The sequence below is a fragment of the Myotis daubentonii genome, chromosome X (assembly GCF_963259705.1).
Source record: "Myotis daubentonii chromosome X, mMyoDau2.1, whole genome shotgun sequence".
Classification (NCBI taxonomy): Eukaryota; Metazoa; Chordata; class Mammalia; order Chiroptera; family Vespertilionidae; genus Myotis; species Myotis daubentonii.
The window spans coordinates 84861724-84885313 of NC_081861.1; the positions used below are offsets into that span (position 1 = coordinate 84861724).

At 41.0% G+C, this 23590-nt stretch overlaps 1 protein-coding gene and 1 pseudogene across 1 annotated transcript in view; one reads left to right on the forward strand and one right to left on the reverse strand.

Annotated features, from left to right (window-relative positions):
* Positions 1-23590, forward strand: part of SYTL5 (synaptotagmin like 5) — a 442905-nt gene that overhangs the window by 103007 nt on the left and 316308 nt on the right. The gene's annotated exons all lie outside the window — the stretch shown is intronic.
* Positions 8464-9697, reverse strand: LOC132225015 (tubulin-specific chaperone C-like; annotated as a pseudogene).

A 23590-nucleotide genomic window follows, 5' to 3' on the forward strand; every position in this document is an offset into this window, starting at 1 on the left:
TGCTGGTTTAGGCCCATAAACCAGCAGTGGGACATCTCCCATGGTGTCCCAGATTGTGAGAGGGCGTAGGCTGGGCTGAGGGACACCCCCCACCCCTGCATGAATTTTGTGCACCAGGCCTCTAGTAAAGTATATTTTAAAAAAAGATAAAAGTAAAACAGTAGAGCAGACCAAAGGATAATCCATTTTGATGCATCAGCATATTAAAAATATACCTGGAAAGCTGATAACCATTCTACTGAAACCTTTCCCTAAGATTCTCACCCTCAGAGGAAAGATAAAAACCCTAAGGACAAAGACCCAGTGCATGAACTTTTCACTTTCTTTCTCCTAAACCCTAAGGATCCCCATGAAACTTGCAACCAGGGAAGCATCTAGCAATGGCAGCTCTTCCTGGACTTACCCCTGATCCTGTCTCCAAAGACCCCTTTCTCTTTACTTCCCAGTGAGCTAAAAGCAGCCCCACCTTGGCTCATTTCTTCCCTATAATGTTTCTAGAGAGCCTAAACAGGGCACCACCTAGACCCTCTCCTGTTGCTTCTTCTACCCTAAGACCTTCCTTTGTTTCACTGTCCCCAGATTTAATAAACATACTCTCAAAATCACCTGGACTCATATTGTGAAATCTTTCCTGCACAAAGTCAAGAATGCGCACATTATCGGCCACCCCAGATTGTCTCTGGGCCCAGTCCCAACCCTGTAACAGTAGCAGAGTCTGTTTTAAAGAGATGGATAAACTTTTCCATGTCTCTAAGACTGAAATTTGATGATAATTTACAGTGAAATACTAGTAATGAGGGAGACTTCTGGGCAATAAACATTTCAGCCAAAAGAAGGTTAAACTTTTGAACAGTCCATGTAGTAGGTTATGCACTTACTTAAATGAGTCTACATTTACACAAACATTTTTGGCATGATTTTTTTGAGTTTGCTTTGAGAGATAATTAACCTAATCCACATGAAAATCAATTTTCTTACAATCAGGCTACTCTCTTAGATATATTTTCATTCATCAGGCTTAACTTCTTTCCATGTTTTAGCTCAATAATCTTGATTCCTCCAGCATTCCACTGCTGTGCTGGTCCTGATGTAGAAATTATGTGGGGGATGGTCTTTATAGGGCATAGGCAGGACCTGACTCAAGATGGAACAATGGGGTACTTGCTAAGAGTACAATAGATAGCAGATAAACTATCTTAGATTATTTGATCTGCTGTACATTGTCATCTTAGGTACATTGCTGAGTGTCATCAATTACATTAATGCAGTCAATCAAGTCAGAGAAAACTATATTCCAGATAAAAACTCCATAAGACTGAGACATCTGTTTGTGTAAAAGTAAGATAGCCTGGCTGGTGTAGCTCAGTGGTGGAGCATCAACTTATTTATCAGGAGGTCACGGTTCGATTCCCGGTCAGGGCACATGCCTGGGTTGCAGGCTCCATCCCCAGTGGGGGGTGTGCAGGAAGCAGCCAATCGATGGTTCTCTCTCATTGATGTTTCTATCTGTTCTTCATCTTTGCCTCTTCCTTCCTCTCTCTGAAATCAATTAAAGATATATTTTTAAAAGTAAGATATGTTACGTTTTCAAAGCTTTGTGCTCAAAATTCTGTTTACTATGTTTCATCTGGATCACAAACTCGAGGGTTTAGAGACAAGACATGTGTTGACTGTGATAAACTGGAAGTGTGTACCCTATCTTAAGGGGACAGCCATTCCCCATCCTCTGTCAAATGGAAACATGCAGATTTTGAGACCAGCATTGCCTGATCCTCTGACATTTTTTTTTTAAAGGAAACAAAAATATGGATTATTTTTTGTGAAATTTCCCTATTTTTAAATTTTTCTATTATTTTGTGAAAATTAAAAACAATGGTTAGGAGAAACAAAATGCTCCTCTAGGCTGAATTTAACCAATGTGTCTGTTGATGAACTTGAAGCCAAGGGTTCCTCATGATCTTGTTTTCCTCATTAGTATTTGCTCTCTTAGAAGGTATACATGTTGTATACACAAATAGTATTTTGAATGAAGAATCTATACTAATAAAAGGGTAATATGCTAATTAGAGCAGATCAACCGGCCATCTTCCAGACATCCAACTTCATTCCAGACAAAGCCATGGTGGTGTGGGCCGAGGCAGAGGCAGTTAGGGGTGAGATCAGGCTGGCAGGGGGTTAGAGGCGATCAAAGTGGCAGGGAGGGCAGTTGGGGGTGACCAGGCTGGCAGGGGAGGGCCGTTGGGGGCATTAGTCAGGCAGGCAGGTGAGTGGTTAGGAGCCAGTGGTTAGGAACCAGTAGGATCGGGCCAAAACTGGCAGTCAGACTTCCCCTGAGGGGTCCCAGATTGGAGAGGGTGCAGGCCAGGCTGAGAGACACTTGCCCCCCCCCCCCGCCCTGTGCATGAATTTCGTGCACCAGGCTCTAGTAGCTATATAATGGATGATATAATTTCTATAAGAATTTAATCTTTTATATCAATATTAACCTAGATGCATGAACTGGGGCTGGGAAATTTATGGAATGTCAGTAGTAAATAAATACATGTGACCACTGTATCTATTTTGTTATCTTTTTATTATGTTGTATAATTACTCAGGGGAAAGGATTCTGATAAGCTGTCATTGGTCACTGAAAGGAAACTTACTTGGAAAACCTAATTAAACCCCACTGGAGGGTTAAGTGCCAGAGTCTGTTTGCTTATTTTTATATTAAATCCTCACCTGAGGATATGTTTTTATTATTATTACTAGAGGCCCGGTGCACAAAAATGTGTGCACTCAGGGGTAGGGGGTCCCTCAGCCCGGCCTGTGCCCTTTTGCAGTCTGGGACCCCTCAGGGGTGACCACTTGCTGGCTTAGGCCTGCTCCCCAGAAGATTGGGCCTAAGATGGCAATCAGACATCCCTCTGGCAGCCTGGCAGCCCTCGGGGGATGTCCACTTGCCAGTGGGGAGCAGAACTAAACTGCAGTCAGACATCCTTAGCGCTGCTGAGGAGGCAGGAGAGGCTCCCACCACCACCGCTGCACTGGCAGCCATCAGCCTGGCTTGTGGCTGAGCAGAGCTCCACCCTGTGAGAGCGCACTGACCACCAGAGGGCAGCTCCTGCATTGAGCATCTACCCCCTGGTGGTCAGTGTGTGTCATAGTGAGCAGTCATTCCCAGTCTTTCTGCTGTTAGGGTCAGTTTGCATATTACTCTTTTACTATATAGGATAGGGGCCTGGTGCACGGGTTGGGGCTGGCTGGTTTGCCCTGAAGGGTGTCCCGGATCAGGCTGGGGGTCCTGCTTGGGTGCCTGGCCATCCTGGGTGAGGAGTTGATGGATGTTTTCAGCTGGTCAGACCCCCTTCAGAGTAGGGGTCCCCACTGGGGTGCCTGGCCAGCCTTGATGATGGGCTGATGGCTGTTTGCAGCTGGTCACACCCCCTTCAGGGTGGGGGTCCCCACTGGGGTGCCTGGCCAGTCTGGGTGAGGGGCTGAGGGCCGTTTTCAGGCTGGTGGGCGACTTAAGCTCCCAGCCTCTTTTTTCCCCCCCTTTTTTTATTCTGGGATTTATTTACCTTCTATAGCTGTCACTGGAGCTGAGAGCCAGCTCCAGCTCTGAGGCCCGGCTCCAGCTCTGAGGCCGTGGCTGGCTGAAAGCAGGTATCTGGGTTTGTTTAGCTTTTATAATTGAAACTCTGTTGCCATCATTGGCGCTCTAAGCTCTGAGCCCACTGCCAGCTGAAAGCAGGTATCTGGGGTTTGTTTAGCTTCTATAATTGCAACATTGTTGCATCCAGAGCTCAGAGCTGGGCTGCGGCAGGCTTGGAACCTTGGCTTCCTCCATCACTGGAGCAAGCAAGCCTCATGTTCACTTCAGCTGCACGGCTGCCAGCAGCCATCTTTGTTGGCAGTTAATTTCCATACCCTGCTGATTAGCCAATGGGAAGTGTAGTGGAGGTATGGTTAATTATCATGTTTGCCTATTATTAGATAGGATTATTAGTATTATTTTAGAGAGGAAGGGAGAGTAAGAGAGAGAAACATCAATATTAGAAAGAAACATCAATCAGTTGCCTCATGTGCACACCCTGACCAGAGGTCAAACCTACAACCTGGGTATGTGCCCTGACCGGGAATCGAACCTGTGACCTTTCAGTGTATAGGACAACACTCTAACCAACTGAGCCACACTGGCCAATGCCATGTTCATTTGTTTATAGGTTGTCTATAGCTACTTTTGTGCACTAATAGCAAGGTTGAGTAGTTGCAACAGAGATCATGTGGCCTGCAAAACACAGAATGTATACTATCTGGTTCTTTCTGAAAATAATTTTTCAATGCCCGTTAATTAATTTAGTTTAGTTTTTACAAATTAGTCAGTAAGGCATCTTATTGGACATGGTTTGCTCTTGCTACTTCATACCAATGGATATGTAATTATCCGGCACTGGGTGTATATGCAATGGCCTTAAAAACTAAGTGACATGCAGTGACAGTGTGGAAATGCATCATTGAGCATAACTTCTCTGATTGAAAGATTCAATGTTAATTTCTACAAAGTTAATAGATATGGACATGATCTTACTTGTAAAGATGCAAAGTGGTGTGATACAATGAGTTTGGGTGTATGTGTGTGTGTGTGTCTATGTATTTAATAACTCTGTTTTGAAAAAACTCAAACCAATAGAAGAATTGTAATAATGGTACAATAAATATTCATATATATTTGACATAGATTCACCAACACTTTACATTTTACTGAATTTGTTGTAAGTCTCTCTCAAGAATAAGGATGTTCTTTTTTCTCAAATTTATTAGGGTTGCCCTAGCAGATTTGGCTCAGTGGATAGAATATCGGTCTGCAGACTGAAGGATCCTGGGTTTTATTCTGGTCAAGGATACATACCTCATTTGCATGCTCCTCCCTGGCCCAGGTCCTGGTCAAGACTTGTGCAGGAGTCAACCAATTGATGTGTTTCTCTCACATTGATATTTTTCTCTGTCTTTCCCTTTTTCTTCTACTCTTTCTAAAAATCAATGGAAAAATATCCTCAGGTGAAAATTTTAAAAAATTTATTAGGGTAACACCTATACTATTAAAAGGGTAATATGCTAATTAGACTGGATAGACCAGACGTCCTTCTGGACAAAGCCACGGTGGAGGGGCTAAGGCAGAGGCAGTTAGGGGTGATCAGGCAGGCAGGCAGAGGGAGTTAGAGGCTATAAGGCAGGCAGGTGAGCGGTTAGGAGCCAGCCATCCTGGATTGCAAGAGGGATGTCCTGTGGGATTGGGCCTAAACTGGCAGTTGGACATCACCCAAGGGGTCCTGGATTGGAGAGGGTGCAGGCCAGGCTGAGGGACCCCCCCCCCTTGTGCATGAATTTCGTATATTTCGTATACCAGGCCTCTAGTTGGTTAATAAAATTATATAGGTTTCAATTGTGCAATTCTATAATATACCACTCAAAGTCAGATCTTCTATCACCATATATTTGACCCCTTTTACCCTTTAATACATTCTCTCCACCCCCTTTCCCTCTGGTAACCATTGAACTATTGTCTGTGTGTATGAGTTTTTATTTGTCTTGTTTTTTCATTTGTTGCTTTCAGATTTATATCCGACATATGAGTTAAATCATATGGTTCTTGATTTTACATTTTTAATATTTTTATTGATTTCAGAGAAAAGGGGAGAGGGAAAGAGAGATAGAAACATCAATGATGAGAAAAATGTATCAGCTGCCTCCTGCATGCCCCCTACTGGGGATTGAGCCCACAACCTGGGCATGTGTCCTTGACTGGACTAGAACCTGGGACCTTCTGTCTTCAGGTGGACACTCTACTCACTGAGCCAAACTGGCTAGGGCAGTTCTTGACTTTTTACATCTGACTTATTTTGCTTAGCATGATATTCTCAAGATCCATCTATGTTGTCACAAAGAACAGTATTTCATAATTTCTCATGGCTGAGTAGCATTCCAGTGTATGCATGTACCGTATCGTCTTGATCCAATCACCTATTGAAGTATACTTTGGCTGTTTCCATACCTTGGCCACTGTGAATAATGCTGCAATGAACATAGTGGTGCATATAACTTTGGGAATAAATATTTTGAAATTTTGAGAGTAAATATCAAGAAGAGTGGTTGGTTGACATATGGTAAGTCTATTTTAAAATTTTTGAGGAAAATACATACTGTTTTTCATAGTGGCTCTACCAGTTTATATTCCTTCCAGCAGTGAATGGGGGTTCCTTTTCCTCCACAACCTATCCAACACTTGCTATTGCTTGTCTTGTTGATAATAGCCAAAAAGCAAACAACCAAATAGAAGATATTTGTAAACAATACCTCTCATAAGAGGTCAGTATCCAAAATATATAAAGAACTCATACAACTCAGCAACAACAACAAAGTCCGAGCATATAGGCCTAACCAATGGACACAGACAACAGGGGGGTGAGGGCATGAGTGGAGGGATAGGGGGTAATGTGGGGATAAGGACACATATGTAATAACTTAATCAATAAAAAAAATAAAAAAATATAAAAATAAAAAAATAAAAATAAATTTAAAAAATGGGAGGAGGACCTGAACAGACACTTTTCTCAAGAAGGCATACAACTATACAACAGATACATGAAAGATGCACAACTCCATCAGCTATTAGGGAAATTCAAATCAAAACTACCATGAGGATTTTTTAATATAACCACAATACATTTATCCAATTTAGGAAATTATAATTGATATGATCTTATCTTAAACAATCTAATTTCAAATTTCACCAGTTGTCCCAATGTCCTTTATAGCAGTGCTTCTCAAATGTTAGCATGCAGCAGAGTTACCTGGCAAGCTTGTTAAAACACAGACTCCTGGACTCCACTGCCAGAAATTATGACATAGAAAATTTGGGGTGCAGCCGAAGTATTTTAAATTGTTAAAACCTCTCAAGATATTTGGTCAAAATCCTACCAACTTAATAGCATCCCTTCATTTCACGTCCCACCCAACACTGCCATCCAAATCCAGGCTAACTTCTAGGATCCTGTACTGCATTTAATATCATGTTTCTTTAGTCTTTAAGCTGAAAGAGTTCATAATTCTTTCCTTCTTTGTTTTTCATGATATAATATTTTAAAAGACAACATGCTAGCTCCCCCCCCCCCCCACACACAGAATGTCTATCAGTTTGGTTTACTGATGTGTGTTCTCATGATCAGATTTAGATAATACATTTCTGGCAGAAATACTACAGAATTAATGTTGATCAATTTGTCCCCTTTGTTGGTGATTTTATTTCTTTTATATATGTTTTTATTGATGTTATATTTTATTAAATATTGCTGAAAGTTTTACATATGTTTTCTTTATTCCACCATTGACCTCTCCCCACCTGCTCTGACTCCCCAGAATATGCCCTATTGTCTGTGTCCATTGGTCATGCTGATATGAATGTATACAAGTCCTTTGGTTGATGTCTTTTTAAAAAAATTTAAGTTATTTATTGTTGAATGTATTACATAAGACTCTTTCCGCGCCCCCCCCCCACTGACCTCTCCCCAGCTGCCCCCGACCCCCAGCACATGCCCTCCCTCCCTCCCCCATCTGTGTCCATTGGTTATGCTCATATGCATGCATACAAGTCCTTTGGTTGATCTCTTACCCCCTCACCCCCGCCTTCTCTCATAGGTTGGACAGTCTATTCAATGCTTCTATGACTCCGGTTCTGTTTTTGTTCATCAGTTTACGTTGTTCATTATATTCCACAAATGAGTGAGATAATGTAATATTGATCTTTCTCTGACTGACTTATTTTGCTTAGCATAATGCTCTCCAGTTCCATCCATGCTGTTGTAAATGGGTGTAGTATTCCATTGTGTAGATGTATGACAGTTTTTAATCCACTCATCTGCTGATAGGCACTTAGGTTGTTTCCAAATCCTAGCTATTGTAAATTGTGCTGTTATGAACATAAGGGTGAATACTTTCTTCCTGATGAATGTTTCTGATTTCTTGGGATATATTCCTGGAAGTGGGATCACTGGGTCAAATGGGAGTTCCATTTTTAACTTTTTGAGGAAACTCCATACTGTGTTCCATAGAGGCTGCACCAGTCTGCATTCCCACCAGCAGTGCAAGAAGGTTCCTTTTTCTCCAAATCCTCGCCAGCACTTGTTCTTTGTTGATTTGTTGATGATAGCCATGCTGACAGGTGTGAGATGGCAGCTCATTGTCGTTCTGATTTGCATCTCTCAGATGATTAGTGACTTTGAGCATCTTTTCATGTGTCTCTTGGCCTTCTGTATGTCCTCTTTAGAAAGGTGCCTATTTAGGTCCTTTGGTTGATCTCTTACTCAACAGCCCCCCCTTCAGCCCCCCACCTTCCCTCTGAGGTTTGTCGGTCTGTTCAATGTTTCTGTGTCTCTGGATTTATTTATTTATTTATTTATTTATTTATTTATTTATTTATTACCTATCGCGAATTTAATGGAAATCACAAATCGCCTATCACAATTTTAAGTCTTAATTACTGAAACCATACACTCTGTGACAATGATAAGTAAACCTTGGGGTCCCGTGAGTTGGGAGTCAGTCCCATATGGGGAGAATTTGGTGTCAGTGAAAAAAAGAGTAACAACTACTTAGTCCCCCTAGATTGTTCCGTCTTCTTCGGGAAGAACACTCCAGTTGGGGGAGAGGCCATATCCCCGAGCCAACCCGTTGAAATCGTCAACGTCGCTCCAGTTATTTTTGCTCCTATCTAAACCAGAGCTCTCGAAGTCTCCGTCGATCCCCGGGTAGCTCCAGGTGTAAGGGGCGAACCAGATGCCATGGCAGTCCTCCACGATGGCCCTGCAGGTCACCTGCAGGAAGATGCGGGTGTCTCTAGTGGTGTGTACCCGGAGCTGCTGGCAGGCCACGGCCAGCACGCACTCACTGCAGTCATCCAGAAACACAACCGTGGACACAGGCCCGCAGAGCAATGTGCAGCTGCGGGCCTTGCTCAGCCGCAGGGTGTTGGGATTGCCATACAGCCTGATATTGCAGTCGGTCAGTTAGGTCAAAAGGACGTCTCGCTGGTGCAACTCCTCTGCTCTCTTCTCTCCAAGACTTGGGACTTGAGGTTGGAGAAGTCACAGAGCCAGCTAGAGCCCACGGCTCCCTCCTAGGTCAGGGAGGGCGGGGAGGCCAGGGTGCCTTCCGCCACCAGGGTGCCGGGAGCCGCATCTACTACTTTGGGGGCCAAGACAGCATCCTTCCTTCGGGTCTTGAAAGCGAATTGCATCTTGGGCTGCAGCTGCTGGCGCCAGTCAGCCAGGGCCGCCTGCAGCTGCGCTAGCGCCTCCTGTGCCTGCTGCACTGCATAGGTGGCCAGGAACAAAACCCAGTCCTTGAGGAGTTTCTGGAGCCTCTGGAGCTGAGCGGCCACCTCCTCCAGCCACCCGACCGACTCCCCACCCTGCAGAAGCTCTTCCACCGCTGCTCGCTCCCAGGCGAAGGCGACCGTGAAAAAGTAGCTCTTCTCCACCACCACCTCCTGGTTCTGCCGCTTTTGCTTCCGCCTTTCCGCCTCCAGTTGCCTCTCTTGGTCTTGCCTCTGTAGCCGCTCAGGCAGCAGGCTCTGCTCCCGCTGGAACACCACGTCCTGGTTCCCTACAACAGTAGCAGAGCAATTAGCTGTCTCCATCTTGACTACAAGCTTCCTTTCTCCTGCCCTTCCTTCCTCTGGGCGCGCACTCCTGGATTTTTTTTTTTTATTCACCAGTTTATGTTGTTCATTATATTCCACAAATGAGTGAGATCATGTGATATTGATCTTTCTCTGACTGACTTATTTCGCTTAGCATAATGCTCTCTAGTTCTATCCACGCTGTTGCAAATGGTAAGAGTTATTTCTTTTTTTACAGCAGCATGGTATTCCATTGTGTAGATGTACCACAGTTGTTTAATCCACTCATCTGCTGATAGGCACTTGAGCTGTTTTGAAATTTTAGCTATTGGAAATTGTGCTGCTATGAACATAGGGGTGCATATATCCTTTCTGATTGGTGTTTCTGGGATATATTCCTAGAAGTGGGATTACTGGGTCAAGTGGGAGTTCCATTTTTAATTTTTTGAGGAAACTCCATACTGTTTTCCACAGTTGCTACACCAATCTGCATTCTCATCAGCAGTGTACGACTGTTCCTTTTCCTCCACATCCTCCCCAGCACCTGTGGTTTGTTGATTTGTTGATGATAGCCATTCTGACAGGGTTGAGATGGAACCTAATTGTCGTTTTGATTTGCATCTCTCAGATAATTAGTGACTTTGAGCATGTTTTCATATGCCTCTTGGCCTTCTGTATGCCCACTTTCAAAAAGTGTTTATTTAGGTCCTTTGCCCCTTTTTCATTGGATTATCTTCCTTTTGTTAAGTTGTATGAGTTCTGTATAAATTTTGGAGATTAAAGCCTTGATTGATGTAACATTGGCAAATAGGTTTTCTATACAGTGTACTCTTGCTGTTTTGTTGATGGTTTCTTTTGTGGTGCAGAAACTTTTTATTTTGATGTAGTCCCATTTGTTTATCTTCTCCTTAGTTTGTATGTCCCAGGAAATGTGTTGGTAAAGATATTGCAAATTGATATGTCTGATATATTGCTGCGTGTGGATTCTTCTAATATTTTATGGTTTCCTGTCTTATGTTTAAGTCCTTTATCCATTTTGAGTTCATTTTTGTTTATGGTGTAAGTTGGTCTAGTTTCATTTTTGCATGTATCTGTCCAATTTTCCCAACACCATTGTTTGAAGAGATTGTTTTGACTCCAGTGTATGCTGTTGCCTCCTTTGTCAAATATTAATTGAACATAATAGCTTGGGTAGATTTCTGGGTTCTTTGTTCTGGTCCATTGGTCTATATGTTTGTTCTTGTGCCAGTACCAGGCAATTTTGTGAACAGTAGCTTTGTGATATAGCTAGTTGTCTGGTATTGTGATCCCTCCAACTTTCTTCTTTTTTCTCAGGATTGCTGGGGCTATTCGGGGTCTTTTTTTTTTATTATCCCATATAAATATTTGGAGAGTTTGTTCTAGGTCTGTGAAATATGCCATTGGTATTTTAATGGGGTTTGCATTGAATTTATAGATTTCTTTGGATAATATGAAGTATGGTACCTATTTGCTTTGTTTAACAATGGACAGGTTATTTTGATTTTCTGAATTGTATAAATTATCCCATTCAATTGAATGCCTTATTGATTGAATGACTATCCCATTGATTGTGATCTTACTGGTTATCGAAGCACATTCTTCTGTACCTGGGAAGCAGGACAGCACAATTACCCTAAATTGTTTTAGTGGCTACAGGGGGTACGTTCTAGCTGACTCAGTGGTCCTGAGACCAGGACAGCACAATTACTCTAAATTGTCCTGACAACTCAGTGATCCAGAGACCCAAAACTGTAATTTAGATAACATGCCTAAGTTTAACCCAGGTTACCCAAGGGCTCTAGATAATGTATTTCTGTCAATTCAGTGACCCCAAGACCCGAAACTGTAATTAACATGCTTAATTCTGCTTCTGTAATATGCTTTTTTGCGAGCCAGGTGCCTCATTCCAAACCCTGGGATGTAATCAATACCTTTGTGATTTTTGCCTATATAAGTCTGGTTTTGCCACCATCTTATTGCTATGAGAATTGGGAATGGCCCCTCATAGTCCTGGATTGCTATAAATGTGACTCTTAATTCGACCTCTTGAGGCATCCTTCTGTGATTCGCGGGGTACGTTACAACAAATATGGACATTTTAATGATGTTGATTTTTTTTAAAGATTTTCATTTTTATTTTTTTATTGCTTAAAGTATTACAAAGAGTATTACATATGTCTCCTTTTTTTTCCGCCGCCCTTGACAATCCCCTGGCCTCCCCTACCCCCCAGTGTTTTATGTCCATTGGTTATGCTTATATGCATGCATACAAGTCCTTTGGTTGATCTCTTACCCACCCCCCTCCTGCCTTCCCACCATCCCCGGCCTTCCTGCTGTAGTTTGACAGTCTGTTCAAGGAAGCTCTGCCTCTGTATCTATTTTTGTTCATAAGTTTATAATGGACTTCATTATCCAGAAATGAGTGACATCATGTGGTATTTTTCCTTCATTGACTGGCTTATTTCACTTAGCATAATGCTCTCCAGTTCCATCCATGCTATTGCAAATGGTAAGAGTTCCTTCTTTTTTATAGCAGCATAGTATTCCATCGTGTAGATGTACCACAGTTTTCTTTTTTCTCTTTTCTTTTGTTTTCTTTTCTTTTCTTTTTTTTATTTTATTTATTTTTTTATTGCTTAAAGTATTACAAAGGGTATTACATATGTGTCCATTTTTCCCCCGCCCTAGACAGTCCCCTAGCCCCCCCCATACCCCGGTGTCTTATGTCCATTGGTACAAGTCCTTTGGTTGATCCCTTACCCCCCTACCTCCTGCACCCCCACCCTCCCCGGCCTTCCCGCTGCAGTTTGACAATCTGTTTGAGGCAGCTCTGCCTCTGTATCTCTTATTGTTCAAAAGTTTATAATGGTCTCTATTGTCCATGAATGAGTGAGATCATGTGGTATTTTTCCTTCATTGACTGGCTTATTTCACTTAGCATAATGCTCTCCAGTTCCATCCATGCCGTTGCAAATGGTAAGAGTTCCTTCCTTTTTAGAGCAGCATAGTATTCCATCGTGTAGATGTACCACAGTTTTCTAATCCATTCATCTACTGATGGGCACTTAGGCTGTTTCCAGATCTTAGCTATGGTGAATTGTGCTGCTATGAACATAGGGGGGCATATATCCTTTCTGATTGGTGTTTCTGGTTTCTTGGGATATATTCCTAGAAGTGGGATCACAGGGTCAAATGGGAGTTCCATTTTCAGTTTTTTGAGGAAACTCCATACTGTCTTCCATAGTGGCTGCACCAGTCTGCATTCCCACCAGCAGTGCACAAGTGTTCCTTTTTCTCCACATCCTCTCCAGCATTTGTCGTTTGTTGATTTGTTGATGATAGCCAGTCTGACAGGTGTGAGATTCTACCTCATTGTTGTTTTGATTTGCATCTCTCGGATGATTAGTGACTTTGAGCATGTTTTCATATGTCTCTTGGCTTTCTGAATGTCCTCTTTTGAAATGTGTCTATTTAGGTCCTTTGCCCATTTTTTGATTGGATTGTTTATCTTCCTTTTGTTAAGTTCTATGAGTTCCCTATAAATTTTGGAGATTAGGCCCTTATCAGATATGTCATTGGCAAATATGTTTTCCCACACAGTGGGTTTTCTTGTTTTTTCTTGATGGTTTCTTTTGCTGTGCAGAAGCTTTTTATTTTTATGTAGTCCCATTTGTTTATTTTCTCTTTAGTTTCCAATGCCCTAGGAGCTGTATCAGTGAAGAAACTGCTTCGGCATATGTCTGAGATTTTGTTGCCTTTGGATTCTTCTAGTATTTGTATGGTTTCCCATCGTATATTTAAACCCTTTATCCATTTTGAGTTTATTTTTGTGTATGGTGTAAGTTGGTGGTCTAGTTTCATTTTTTTGCATGTATCTGTCTAATTTTCCCAACACCATTTATTGAAGAGACTATCTTGACTACATTGTATGTTCTTGCCTCCTTTGTCAAATATTAATTCAGCCTATTGGTTCGGGCTGATTTCTGGCCTCTCTAATCTATTCCATTGATCTATATGTCTGTTCTTGTGCCAGTACCAGGCAGTTTTGAGAACAGTGGCTTTGTAATACAGCTTGATATCTGGTATTGAGATCCCACCTACTTTGTTCTTTCTCAGGATCGCTGCAGCTATTCAGGGTCGTTTTTTATTCCAGATGAATTTGTGGAGAGTAGTTTCTAGGTCTGTGAAACACACCATTGGTATTTTAATGGGAAATGCGTTGAATTTATAGATTGCTTTGGGCAGTATGGACATTTTAATGATGTTGATTCTACCAATCCAATAACATGGTATGTTTTTCCATCTCTTTATGCCTTCCTCTATCTCTTTTTTCAACGTCTTGTAGTTTTCTGAGAAGAAGTCTTTTACCTCTTTAGTTAAGTTTATTCCTAGGTAGCTTAATTTTTTTGGTGCGATGGTAAATGGAATTCCTTTTTTAGTCTCTCTTTCTGCACATTCACTATTGGAGTATAGAAATGCGATAGATTTCTTGGCGTTAATTTTGTATCCTGCTAAATTGCTGAATTCTTTTATTAAGTCTAATAGTTTATTGATGGAGTCTTTAGGGTTTTTTAAGTATAATATCATGTCATCTGCAAATAAGGACAGTTTTACTTCTTCTTTTCCAATTTGCATGCCTTTTATTTCTTCTTCTTGTCTAATTGCAATGGCTAATACTTCCAGTGCTATGTCGAACAGGAGTGGTGAGAGTGGGCATCCCTGTCTTGTTCCTGTTCTTAGGGGAAATGGTGTTAGTTTTTGTCCATTGAGTATGATGTTGGCTGTGGGTTTGTCATATATGGCTTTTATTATGTTGAGGTATGATCCTTCTACTCGCGCCTTACTGAGAGTTTTTATCAAAAATGGGTGTTGAATTTTGTCAAACGCTTTTTCTGCATCAATTGATATGACTATGTGGTTTTTTTCTTTCAATTTGTTTATGTACTGTATCACGTTTATTGATTTACGGATATTGTACCATCCTGGCTTCTCTGGGATAAATCCTACTTGGTCATGGTGTATGATCTTTCTGATGTACTGCTGGATCTGATTTGCTAAGATTTTGTTGAGGATTTTGGCATCTATGTTCATGAGGGATATTGGCCTGTAATTCTCTTTCATTGTGTTGTCTTCACCTGGTTTTGGTAGTAGGGTGATGCTGGCTTCATAGAATGAGCTTGGAAGTGTTCCTTCCTCTTGGATTTTTTTTGTAGTAGTCTGAGGAGGATAGGTTTTAGTTCTTCCTTAAATGTTTCGTAAGACTCCCCTGTGAAGCTGTCTGGTCCTGGGCTTTTGTTTGCTGGAAGCTTTTTGATGACTGCTTCAATTTCTTCCAAAGTTATTGGCCTATTGAGATTTTTAGATTCTTCCTGATTAAGTTTTGGAATGTTGTATTTTTCTAGGAATGTGTCCATTTCCTCCAGGTTGTCTAGTTTGTTGGAGTAGAGTTGTCCATAGTATTTTTTAACAATCATTTGTATTTCTGTGGGGTCTGTTGTTATTTCGCCTCTATCATTTCTGATTTTGTTTATTTGGGTCCTTTCTCTTTGCTTCTTGGTGAGCTTGGCTAGAGGTTTGTCAATCTTGTTTATCCTTTCAAAGAACCAGCTCTTTGTTTCATTGATTTTCTGTAGTGTTTTTTGGTCTCTATGTCATTTATTTCTGCTCTAATCTTTATTATCTCCTTCCTTCTGCTCACTCTGGGCTTTGCTTGTTGCTCTCTAATTCTTTGAGCTGTAGATTTAGATGATTTACTACCATTTTTTCTTGTTTGCTGAGATAGGCTTGTAGAGCTATAAACTTCCCTCTCAGTATTGCTTTCATTGCTTCCCAAAGGTTTTTGATTGTTGTGTTTTCATTGTCATTAGTTTCCAGGATGTTTTTAATTTCTTCTTTGATCTCATTGGTAACCCAATCAATATTTAATAACATGCTATTCAGATTCCAAGTGTTTGAGTATTTTGAGTTGTTTTTATTGTCGTTTATTTCTAATATTATGCCCTTGTGGTCTGAGAAGATGCTTGGTATGATTTCAATCTTCTTGAATTTGGAGAGACTTTGTTTGTGACCCAATATGTGGTCTATTTTTCAAGATGTCTCATGAGCACTTGAGAAGAATGTATATTTTGTGCCTTTGGGGTGAAGTGTTCTGAAGATGTCAATTAAGTCCATCTGATTTAGTGAGTCATTTAGGATTGCTGTTTCTTTGCTGATTGTTTCCCTAGAGGATTTATCCAGTGATGACAGTGGTGTATTAAAGTCCCCTACTATGATTGTGTATTTGTTGATCTCTCCCCTGATATCTTCCAGGAGTTTTCTTATGTATGTGGGTGCTCCTGCATTGGGTGCATATATGTTTATCAGGGTTATATCCTCTTGTTGTATTAATCCCTTTAGTATTATGAAGTGGCATTTCTTATCTCTTGTTATGGCCTTCACTTTGAGGTCTATTTTGTCTGATATAAGTATTGCTACCCCAGCTTTTTTTTCATTTCCATTTGCATGAAAGATATTTTTCCATCCCTTCACTTTCAGTCTGTGTGAGTCCCTTCTAATGAGGTGGGTCTCTTGTAGACAGCAAATATATGGGTCATGTTTTTTCATCCATTCAGCGACTCGATGTCTTTTGATAGGACCATTTAGTCCATTTACATTTAAAGTTATTATTGAAAGGTACTTGTTTGTAGCCATTTCTATTTTTTTTGTGTGGCTGTTTTCTTTCTGGGCTTTTTCGTTCTTTTTACACCAGTCCCTTTAGCATTTCTTGCATTGCTGGCTTGGTGGTGATAAACTCCCTTAGCCTTTTTTTGTCTGTGAAGCTTCTTATATCCCCTTCAATTTTGAATGATAGCCTTGCTGGATAGAGTATTCTTGGATTCAGTCCTTTGCTTTGCATCACTTTGTAAATTTCTGTCCATTCTTTTCTGGCCTGATGTGTTTCTGTTGATAAATCATTTGATAATCTGATGGGGTATCATTTGTAGGTAACTCTCTGTTTCTCTCTTGCAGCCTTTAAAATTCTGTCTTTGTCTTGTACATTTGCCATCGTTATTATGACGTGTCTTGGTGTGGGTCTTTTGGGGTTCATCTTGCCTGGGACTCTCTGTACTTGTGTAACTTTTTTCTTCCCCATATCTTGGAAGTTCTCTGACATTATTTCTTCAAATAGATTTTCTAATCCTTGCTGCTCTTCTTGTCCTTCTTGCAGCCCTATTATGCGTATGTTACTTCATTTCATGTTGTCCCGAAGCTCCCTTAGGCTCTCCTCCTGCTTTTTAATTTTTTTCTCCAGTTCCTGTTCAGATTGAGCCTGTTTCTCTGCCTTATCTTCTAATTCACTAATTCGGTCCTCTGCTTCTTCTAGTCTGCTGTTGAAACTTTCCATGGTGTTTTTGATTGCAGCTATCTCACTTTTCATTTCTACCTGATTCTTGCATAGGTTGTTGATTTTCTCATCCATCCGGTGAATGAATTGTACAACCATTATTCTGAATTCTTTTTCTATCATGTTGCATGCTTCAACTTCATTAATGTTCTTTCTTGGCGACTCCTCATTGTCTTTCCTCTGGGTGTTGTTTCGTCTCTTCATTCTGATTATCTCCCGATGGTTCAAACGTCGAGTTGCGTGGGCCTGGGCCGTGTGCAGTGGGAGCCTCCCACCACCCTAGTGTCACTGAAGAACTCTGACACTAAGATGTGTGGTTTTTGTGGGTTGGTGGGAACCAGGCTCGCTCAGAGTCAATGTTGTCAGCGTTCAATGTGGCCTCGTATGCGCCCTTAGAATCAGGGACCCTGCCTGCACCGTGCTGAAACAGAGACCCCCCTGAATCGTGTTGAAAACGAGAGCCCCCTAGCATGCGCCAGGAGTCAGAGTTCCCCAGAATCCAGTATCAGAGTCTCTGTTGCTTCCCGCGACCTTGGCTTGAGAATCAGGGTCCCTGTGTGCCCATGCACCAGGAATTGGAGGTACTGGCTCTTAGTAAGAATGCACAGGAAATCAGGATCTCAGGCGCAGGTGAAAAGAAACACAGTCAAGTCACTGGTGCTTGGTGCTGCCTCCTGCCCAGAGAATGGGGGTCCCTGGGCCTGTTATATGTGGGACAAATTCCTGGTGTTCGCGAGATTGCTCCCAGCCCAGGGCTCAAAAGCCAGCAGTGCGTGTAGACTCAGTTATTGGGATTCATGGGTTTGCTCCCAGCCCAGGGCTCAGAAGCCAGCAGTGCACCTAGGCTCACTTCCTGGGGTTCGCGCCATTGCTCCCAGCCTAGGGCTCAGAAGCTGGCAGTGCGCATAGGATCAGTTACAAGGTGATAATGCACTTCCAGGCTAAAGTTCCTGGAGAGCTGAGGCCCTGGCAAGGGGTGGGTCTATCAGTTAGTTACTCTGGCACTGCCTGCAAGCCTGCAGGAGGGGGGGATGGGCTCTGTTACTCAGGGATCTGCTGCGGAGATTTCTGAACTTTTGGTGTCCGCAGGTCTGTAGCTGTGGTCACAGGTCTCTGTCCCCAGTGGCTGCAGGGTCCTGGTATGCATCTGAGATCAGACTGGGTGGTGCTGAGGCCAGGATCCTAGTCTCAAGCAGCTCTGTTTCCCAAGATGGCGTGGTCGCCGTGCCTGTGCTGGTTGCCCAGGATGTCCACTCAGGGAGCGGGACTCCGCTGCCTAAGACTGCCCGGTTTAGCAGCCCCTTAGAAGACCTGCAGAAACTAACTGTCCCTAGCTCATACATGTGTCCACACACTCCTCTATCACTTCCTTGTGCTCTCACACTCTCTCCCTCCCTACCTTCCTTCTGGTTGCCATTTTGGAATTCCCAATGATGTTGATTTTTACCAATACATGAACACGGTATATTTTTCCAGTTGTTTATGTCTTCCTCTTTTCTTTTTTTTCAATGTCCCATAGTTTCCCAAGTACAGGTCTTTTACTTACTTATTTAAGTTTATTCCTAGGTATCTTAATTTTTTTTTTTTCTGCAATAGAAAATTGAATTGTTTTTTGAAAGGACAGAGCAGGACTGATGGAAGCCGCAGGGTGTATAAGTTACTCAGCCTGCCCTTATCTCGGCCAATGGGAAAGTGGGGGAAACTAGCCCAAGGCCAAAAGTATGCTGGCCACCCCCCCTGTCTTTGTGTAACCAGACCCTAGCTGCACCCTGCCCCAACCCCCGACCCCAAGCCCTATAAATTCTTTGTTCTCTTGGAATTCGGGGCTCTCTCTTGCACCCAGTAATGGAGGCAAGGGGGGGACCAAGCGAGCTTGTATAGGAGACCCTCTGCTTTTGCATCGGACTGGCCGGTTCCCTGGTGTGGTTTCCTTGGGGATCTTGAAATCTGGGCATAACATTTTTCTGTTTGTTTAAGTTTCCCTTTCTGTGATTTTTTTTTTTTTGAAGCCTGTGGATGAAGCAGACTTGGCATGTGTGTGTGTGTGTGTGTGTGTGTGTGTGTGTGTGTATGTGTGTGTGTGAGGGGGGTACAGGTGTTTGGTTTGGCGCATGTTAAGGTGGTTTATTTATTTATTTTTAATTGTTTTATTGATTAAAGTATTACAAAGAGTATTACAAATGTCTCCTTTTTTCCCCACCCTTGACAATCCCTGGCCTCCCCTACCTCCCAGTGTCTTATGTCCATTGGTTATGCTTATATGCATGCATACAAGTCCTTTGGTTGATCTCTTACCCTCCCCTCCTGCCCCTCAACCCTCCCTGGCCTTCCCGCTGTAGTTTGACAGTCTGTTCGAGGCTGCTCTGCCTCTGTATCTATTTTTGTTCATAAATTTATAATGGTCTTTATTATCCATAAATGAGTGAGATCATGTGGTATTTTTCCTTCATTGACTGGCTTATTTCACTTAGCATAATGCTCTCCAGTTCCATCGATGCCATTGCAAATGGTAAGAATTCCTTCTTTTTTACAGCAGCATAGCATTCCATTGCGTAGATGTACCACAGTTTTCTAATCCATTCATCTATTGATGGGCACTTAGGCTGTTTCCAGATCTTAGCTATGGTAAATTGTGCTGCTATGAACATAGGGGGGCATATATCCTTTCTGATTGGTGTTTCTGGTTTCTTGGGATATATTCCTAGAAGTGGGATCACAGGGTCAAATGGGAGTTCCATTTTTAGTTTTTTGAGTAAACTCCATACTGTCTTCCATAGTGGATGCACCAGTCTGCATTCCCACCAGCAGTGCACGAGTGTTCCTTTTTCTCCACATCCTCTCCAACACTTGTCTTTTGTTGATTTGTTGATAATAGCCATTCTGACAGGTGTGAGATGCTACCTCATTGTTGTTTTGATTTGCATCTCTCTGATGATTAGTGACTTTGAGCATGTTTTCATATGTCTCTTGGCTTTCTGAATGTCCTCTTTTGAAAAGTGTCTATTTAGGTCCATTGCTCATTTTTTGATTGGATTGTTTATCTTCCTTTTGTTAAGTTGTATGAGTTCCCTGTAAATGTTAGAGATTAAACCCTTATCGGTGATAACATTGGCAAATATGTTCTCCCATGCAGTGGGCTTTCTTGTTGTTTTGTTGATGGTTTCTTTTGCTGTGCAGAAGCTTTTTATTTTGATGTAGTCCCATTTGTTTATTTTCTCTTTAGTTTCCAATGCCCTAGGAGCTGTATCGGTGAAGAAATTGCTTCAGCATATGTCTGAGATTTTGTTGCCTTTGGATTCTTCTAGTATTATTATGGTTTCCCATCGTACATTTAAGTCCTTTATCCATTTTGAGTTTATTTTTGTGTATGGTGTAAGTTGGTGGTCTAGTTTCATTTTTTTGCATGTATCTGTCCAATTGTCCCAACACCGTTTATTGAAGAGACTATCTTTACTCCATTGTATGTTATTACCTCCTTTGTCAAATATAAATTGAGCATATTGGTTCGGGTTGATTTTTGGGCTCTCTATTCTATTCCATTGATCTATATGTCTGTTCGTGTGCCAGCACTAGGAAGTTTTGAGAACAGTGGCTTTGTAATACAGCTTGATATCTGTGATTTCATTATTGGTATATAAAAATGCTATAGATTTCTGGGTGTTGATTTTGTATATTGCTACATTGCCAAATTCGTTTATTAAATCTTGCAATTTTTTGATGGTGTCTTTAGAGTTTTGTAAGTATAATATCATGTCATCTGCAAATAATGACTATTTTACTTCTTCTTTCCAATTTGGATACCTTTTATTTCTTCTTCTTGTCTCATCACTATGGCTATCACTTCTAATACTATGTGGAACAGGAGTGGTGAATGTGGACATCTCTATCTTGTTCCTGTTCTTAGGGGAAAGGCTTTTAGTATTTGCCCATTGAGCATGATGTTGCCTATAGGTTTGCCATACAAGGCTTTTATTATTTAAGGTATGATCCCATTATTCCAACTTTGATGAGAATTTTTATTTAAAAAAACGGTATCGGATTGTGTCAAATGCTTTTACTGCATTAATTGATATGATTATGTGATTTTCATTTATCAATTTGTTTATTTTATGTATCACATTTATTGATTTGCAGATATTATACCAGCCTTGCATCCTTGGAATAAATCCCACGTGTTAATGGTGTATGATGTTTTTAGTGTACAGTGGGGCCTTGACTTATGAGTTTAATTCATTCTGTGACGGAGCTCGTAACTCAAATTACTCGTATGTCAAATCAAAAAATGAACGAGTGAGACAGGTGATGCTGGGCTGCTGTTGTGGCTTTCACTGTGACGTTTGCTGCGCCAACTAGTGGTGGGGTATCTGAAGCTGGCTTGTAACCCGAATTTTAGCTCGCATCTCAAAGCAAAAAATCGGCTGAGAGAAGGCTCCTATCTCAAAAAACTCGTAAGTCAAGGCCCCACTGTATTGCTGGATGCAATTTGCTAATATTTTGTTGAGTATTTTAGCATCTATGTTCATCTGGAATATTGGCCTGTAATTCTCTTTCTTTGTCATGTCTTTATCTGGTTTTGGGAGTAGAGTAATGCTTGCTTCATAGAAAGAGCTTGGAAGTGTTCCTTCTTATTTTTTTGAGTACTCAAAGGAAGTTCAGTGTTAGTTCTTCTTTGAATGTTTGGTAAAACTCCCCTGTGAAGCCGTCCAGATTAGGGCTTCTGTTGCTGGAATTTATTGATTAATGCTTCTGTTTTCATCAGCCTATTTAGGTTTTCTGATTCTTCTTGATTGAGTTTTGGAAGATTTTATTTTTCTAGGAATATGTCCATTTCTTCTAGGTTGTCCAGTTTTTTGGAGTAGCGTTATCCCTAGTATTTTTTTTGCAATCCTTGTATTTCTATGGGGTCTTCTCTCTTTGTTTCTTGGGAGCCTGGCTGAGGTTCATCAATCTTGTTTATTCTTTCAAAGAACCAGCTCTCAGTTCTATTGATCTTTTCTGTTATTTTTTTTGTTTGTTTACTTTGGTCTCTATGTAATTTATTTCTGCTATGATCTTTATTATTTCCTTCCTTCTTCCTACTCTGGGCTTTTCTTGTTGTTCTTTTTCTAGTTCTTTAAATTATCCTGATAAATAACTTATTACCAGTTTTTCTTCTTTTTTGAGGTAGGCCTGTAGAGCTATGAGCTTCCCTCTTAGGACTGCTTTCACTGTGTCCCTCGATTTTGTATTGTTGTTTTTTCAATTTCATGTGTTTCCAGAATGTTTTTTATTTATTCTTTGGTATCTTTGGTAACCCATTCATTGTTTAATAGCATGATATTTAGCCCCCATGTCTTTCATTGTTTATTATTTTTTATTGTATTTGATATCTAATTTTATGCCATTGTGATCTGAAAAGATGCTTGATATGATTGAAATCTTCTTGAATTTGTAGAGACTTAGCCAGTGTCCTCGTATGTGGTCTGTCTTTGAGAATGTTCCATGTGCACTTGAGAAGAATGTATATTCCATAGTTTTGAGGTGAAATGTTCTGAAAATGTCAAGTAATTCCATCTGACCTAGTGAGTCATATAGGATTGCTGTTTCTCTGCTGATGTTTTGTCTAGAGGATTTATACTGTGGTGTTCATGGGGTATTATTAAAGTCCCCTATTAGGATTTTATTGTTGTCTATCTCTCTCTTTATATCTTACAGAGGTTTTATATATATATATGGGTGCCCCTGTATTGGGTGCATATGTGATCACCAGAGTTATATCCTCTCGTTGAATCAATCCTTTTAGTATTATGAAGTGGCCTTCCATATCTCTTGTTATGGCCTTCAGTTTGAGGTTAATTTTATCAGATATAATTATTGCTACCCCAGGTTTTTCATTTCCATTTTCCTGAAAAAAATTTTCCATCTCTTCACTTTCATTCTATGTGAGTCCTTTTTAGTGATGTGGGCCTCTTTTATACAGTATATATATGGGTCATGTTTTCTTATCCATTCAGCTACTGTATATCTTTTGATCAGAGCATTTAATCCATTTATGTTTAAATTATTATTAATAGATACTTGTTTGTTGTCATTTTTATTCTTTATGCCTGTGTTCCTCTTCCCTTTCTATATATTTTTTTACATCAGTTCCTTTAGCATTTCTTGGACTACTGGCTTGCTGGTCATAAAGTCCCTTAGCCTGTTTTTGTCTGCAAAGGTCCTGATTTCCCCTTAAATTTTGCCTTGGTGGATAGAGTATTCTTGGATTCATTTCCTTGCTTTGCATCACTGTGCATACTTTATTCCATTCCCTCTTGCCTGATGTGTTTCTGTTGAGAAATCAGTTGATAATCTAATGGGAGATCCTTGTAAGTAATTTTCTGTCCCTCTTGGGCAGTCTTTAAGATTTATACTTTGATGTTGATGTTTGCCAAATTAATTATGATGTGACTTGGTGTGAGTCTTTTTGGGTTCATCTTGTTTGGGCCTCTGTGTGTTTCATGTACTTGTGTGACTTTTTTCTTTTCAAAGTCAGGGAAGTTTTCTGT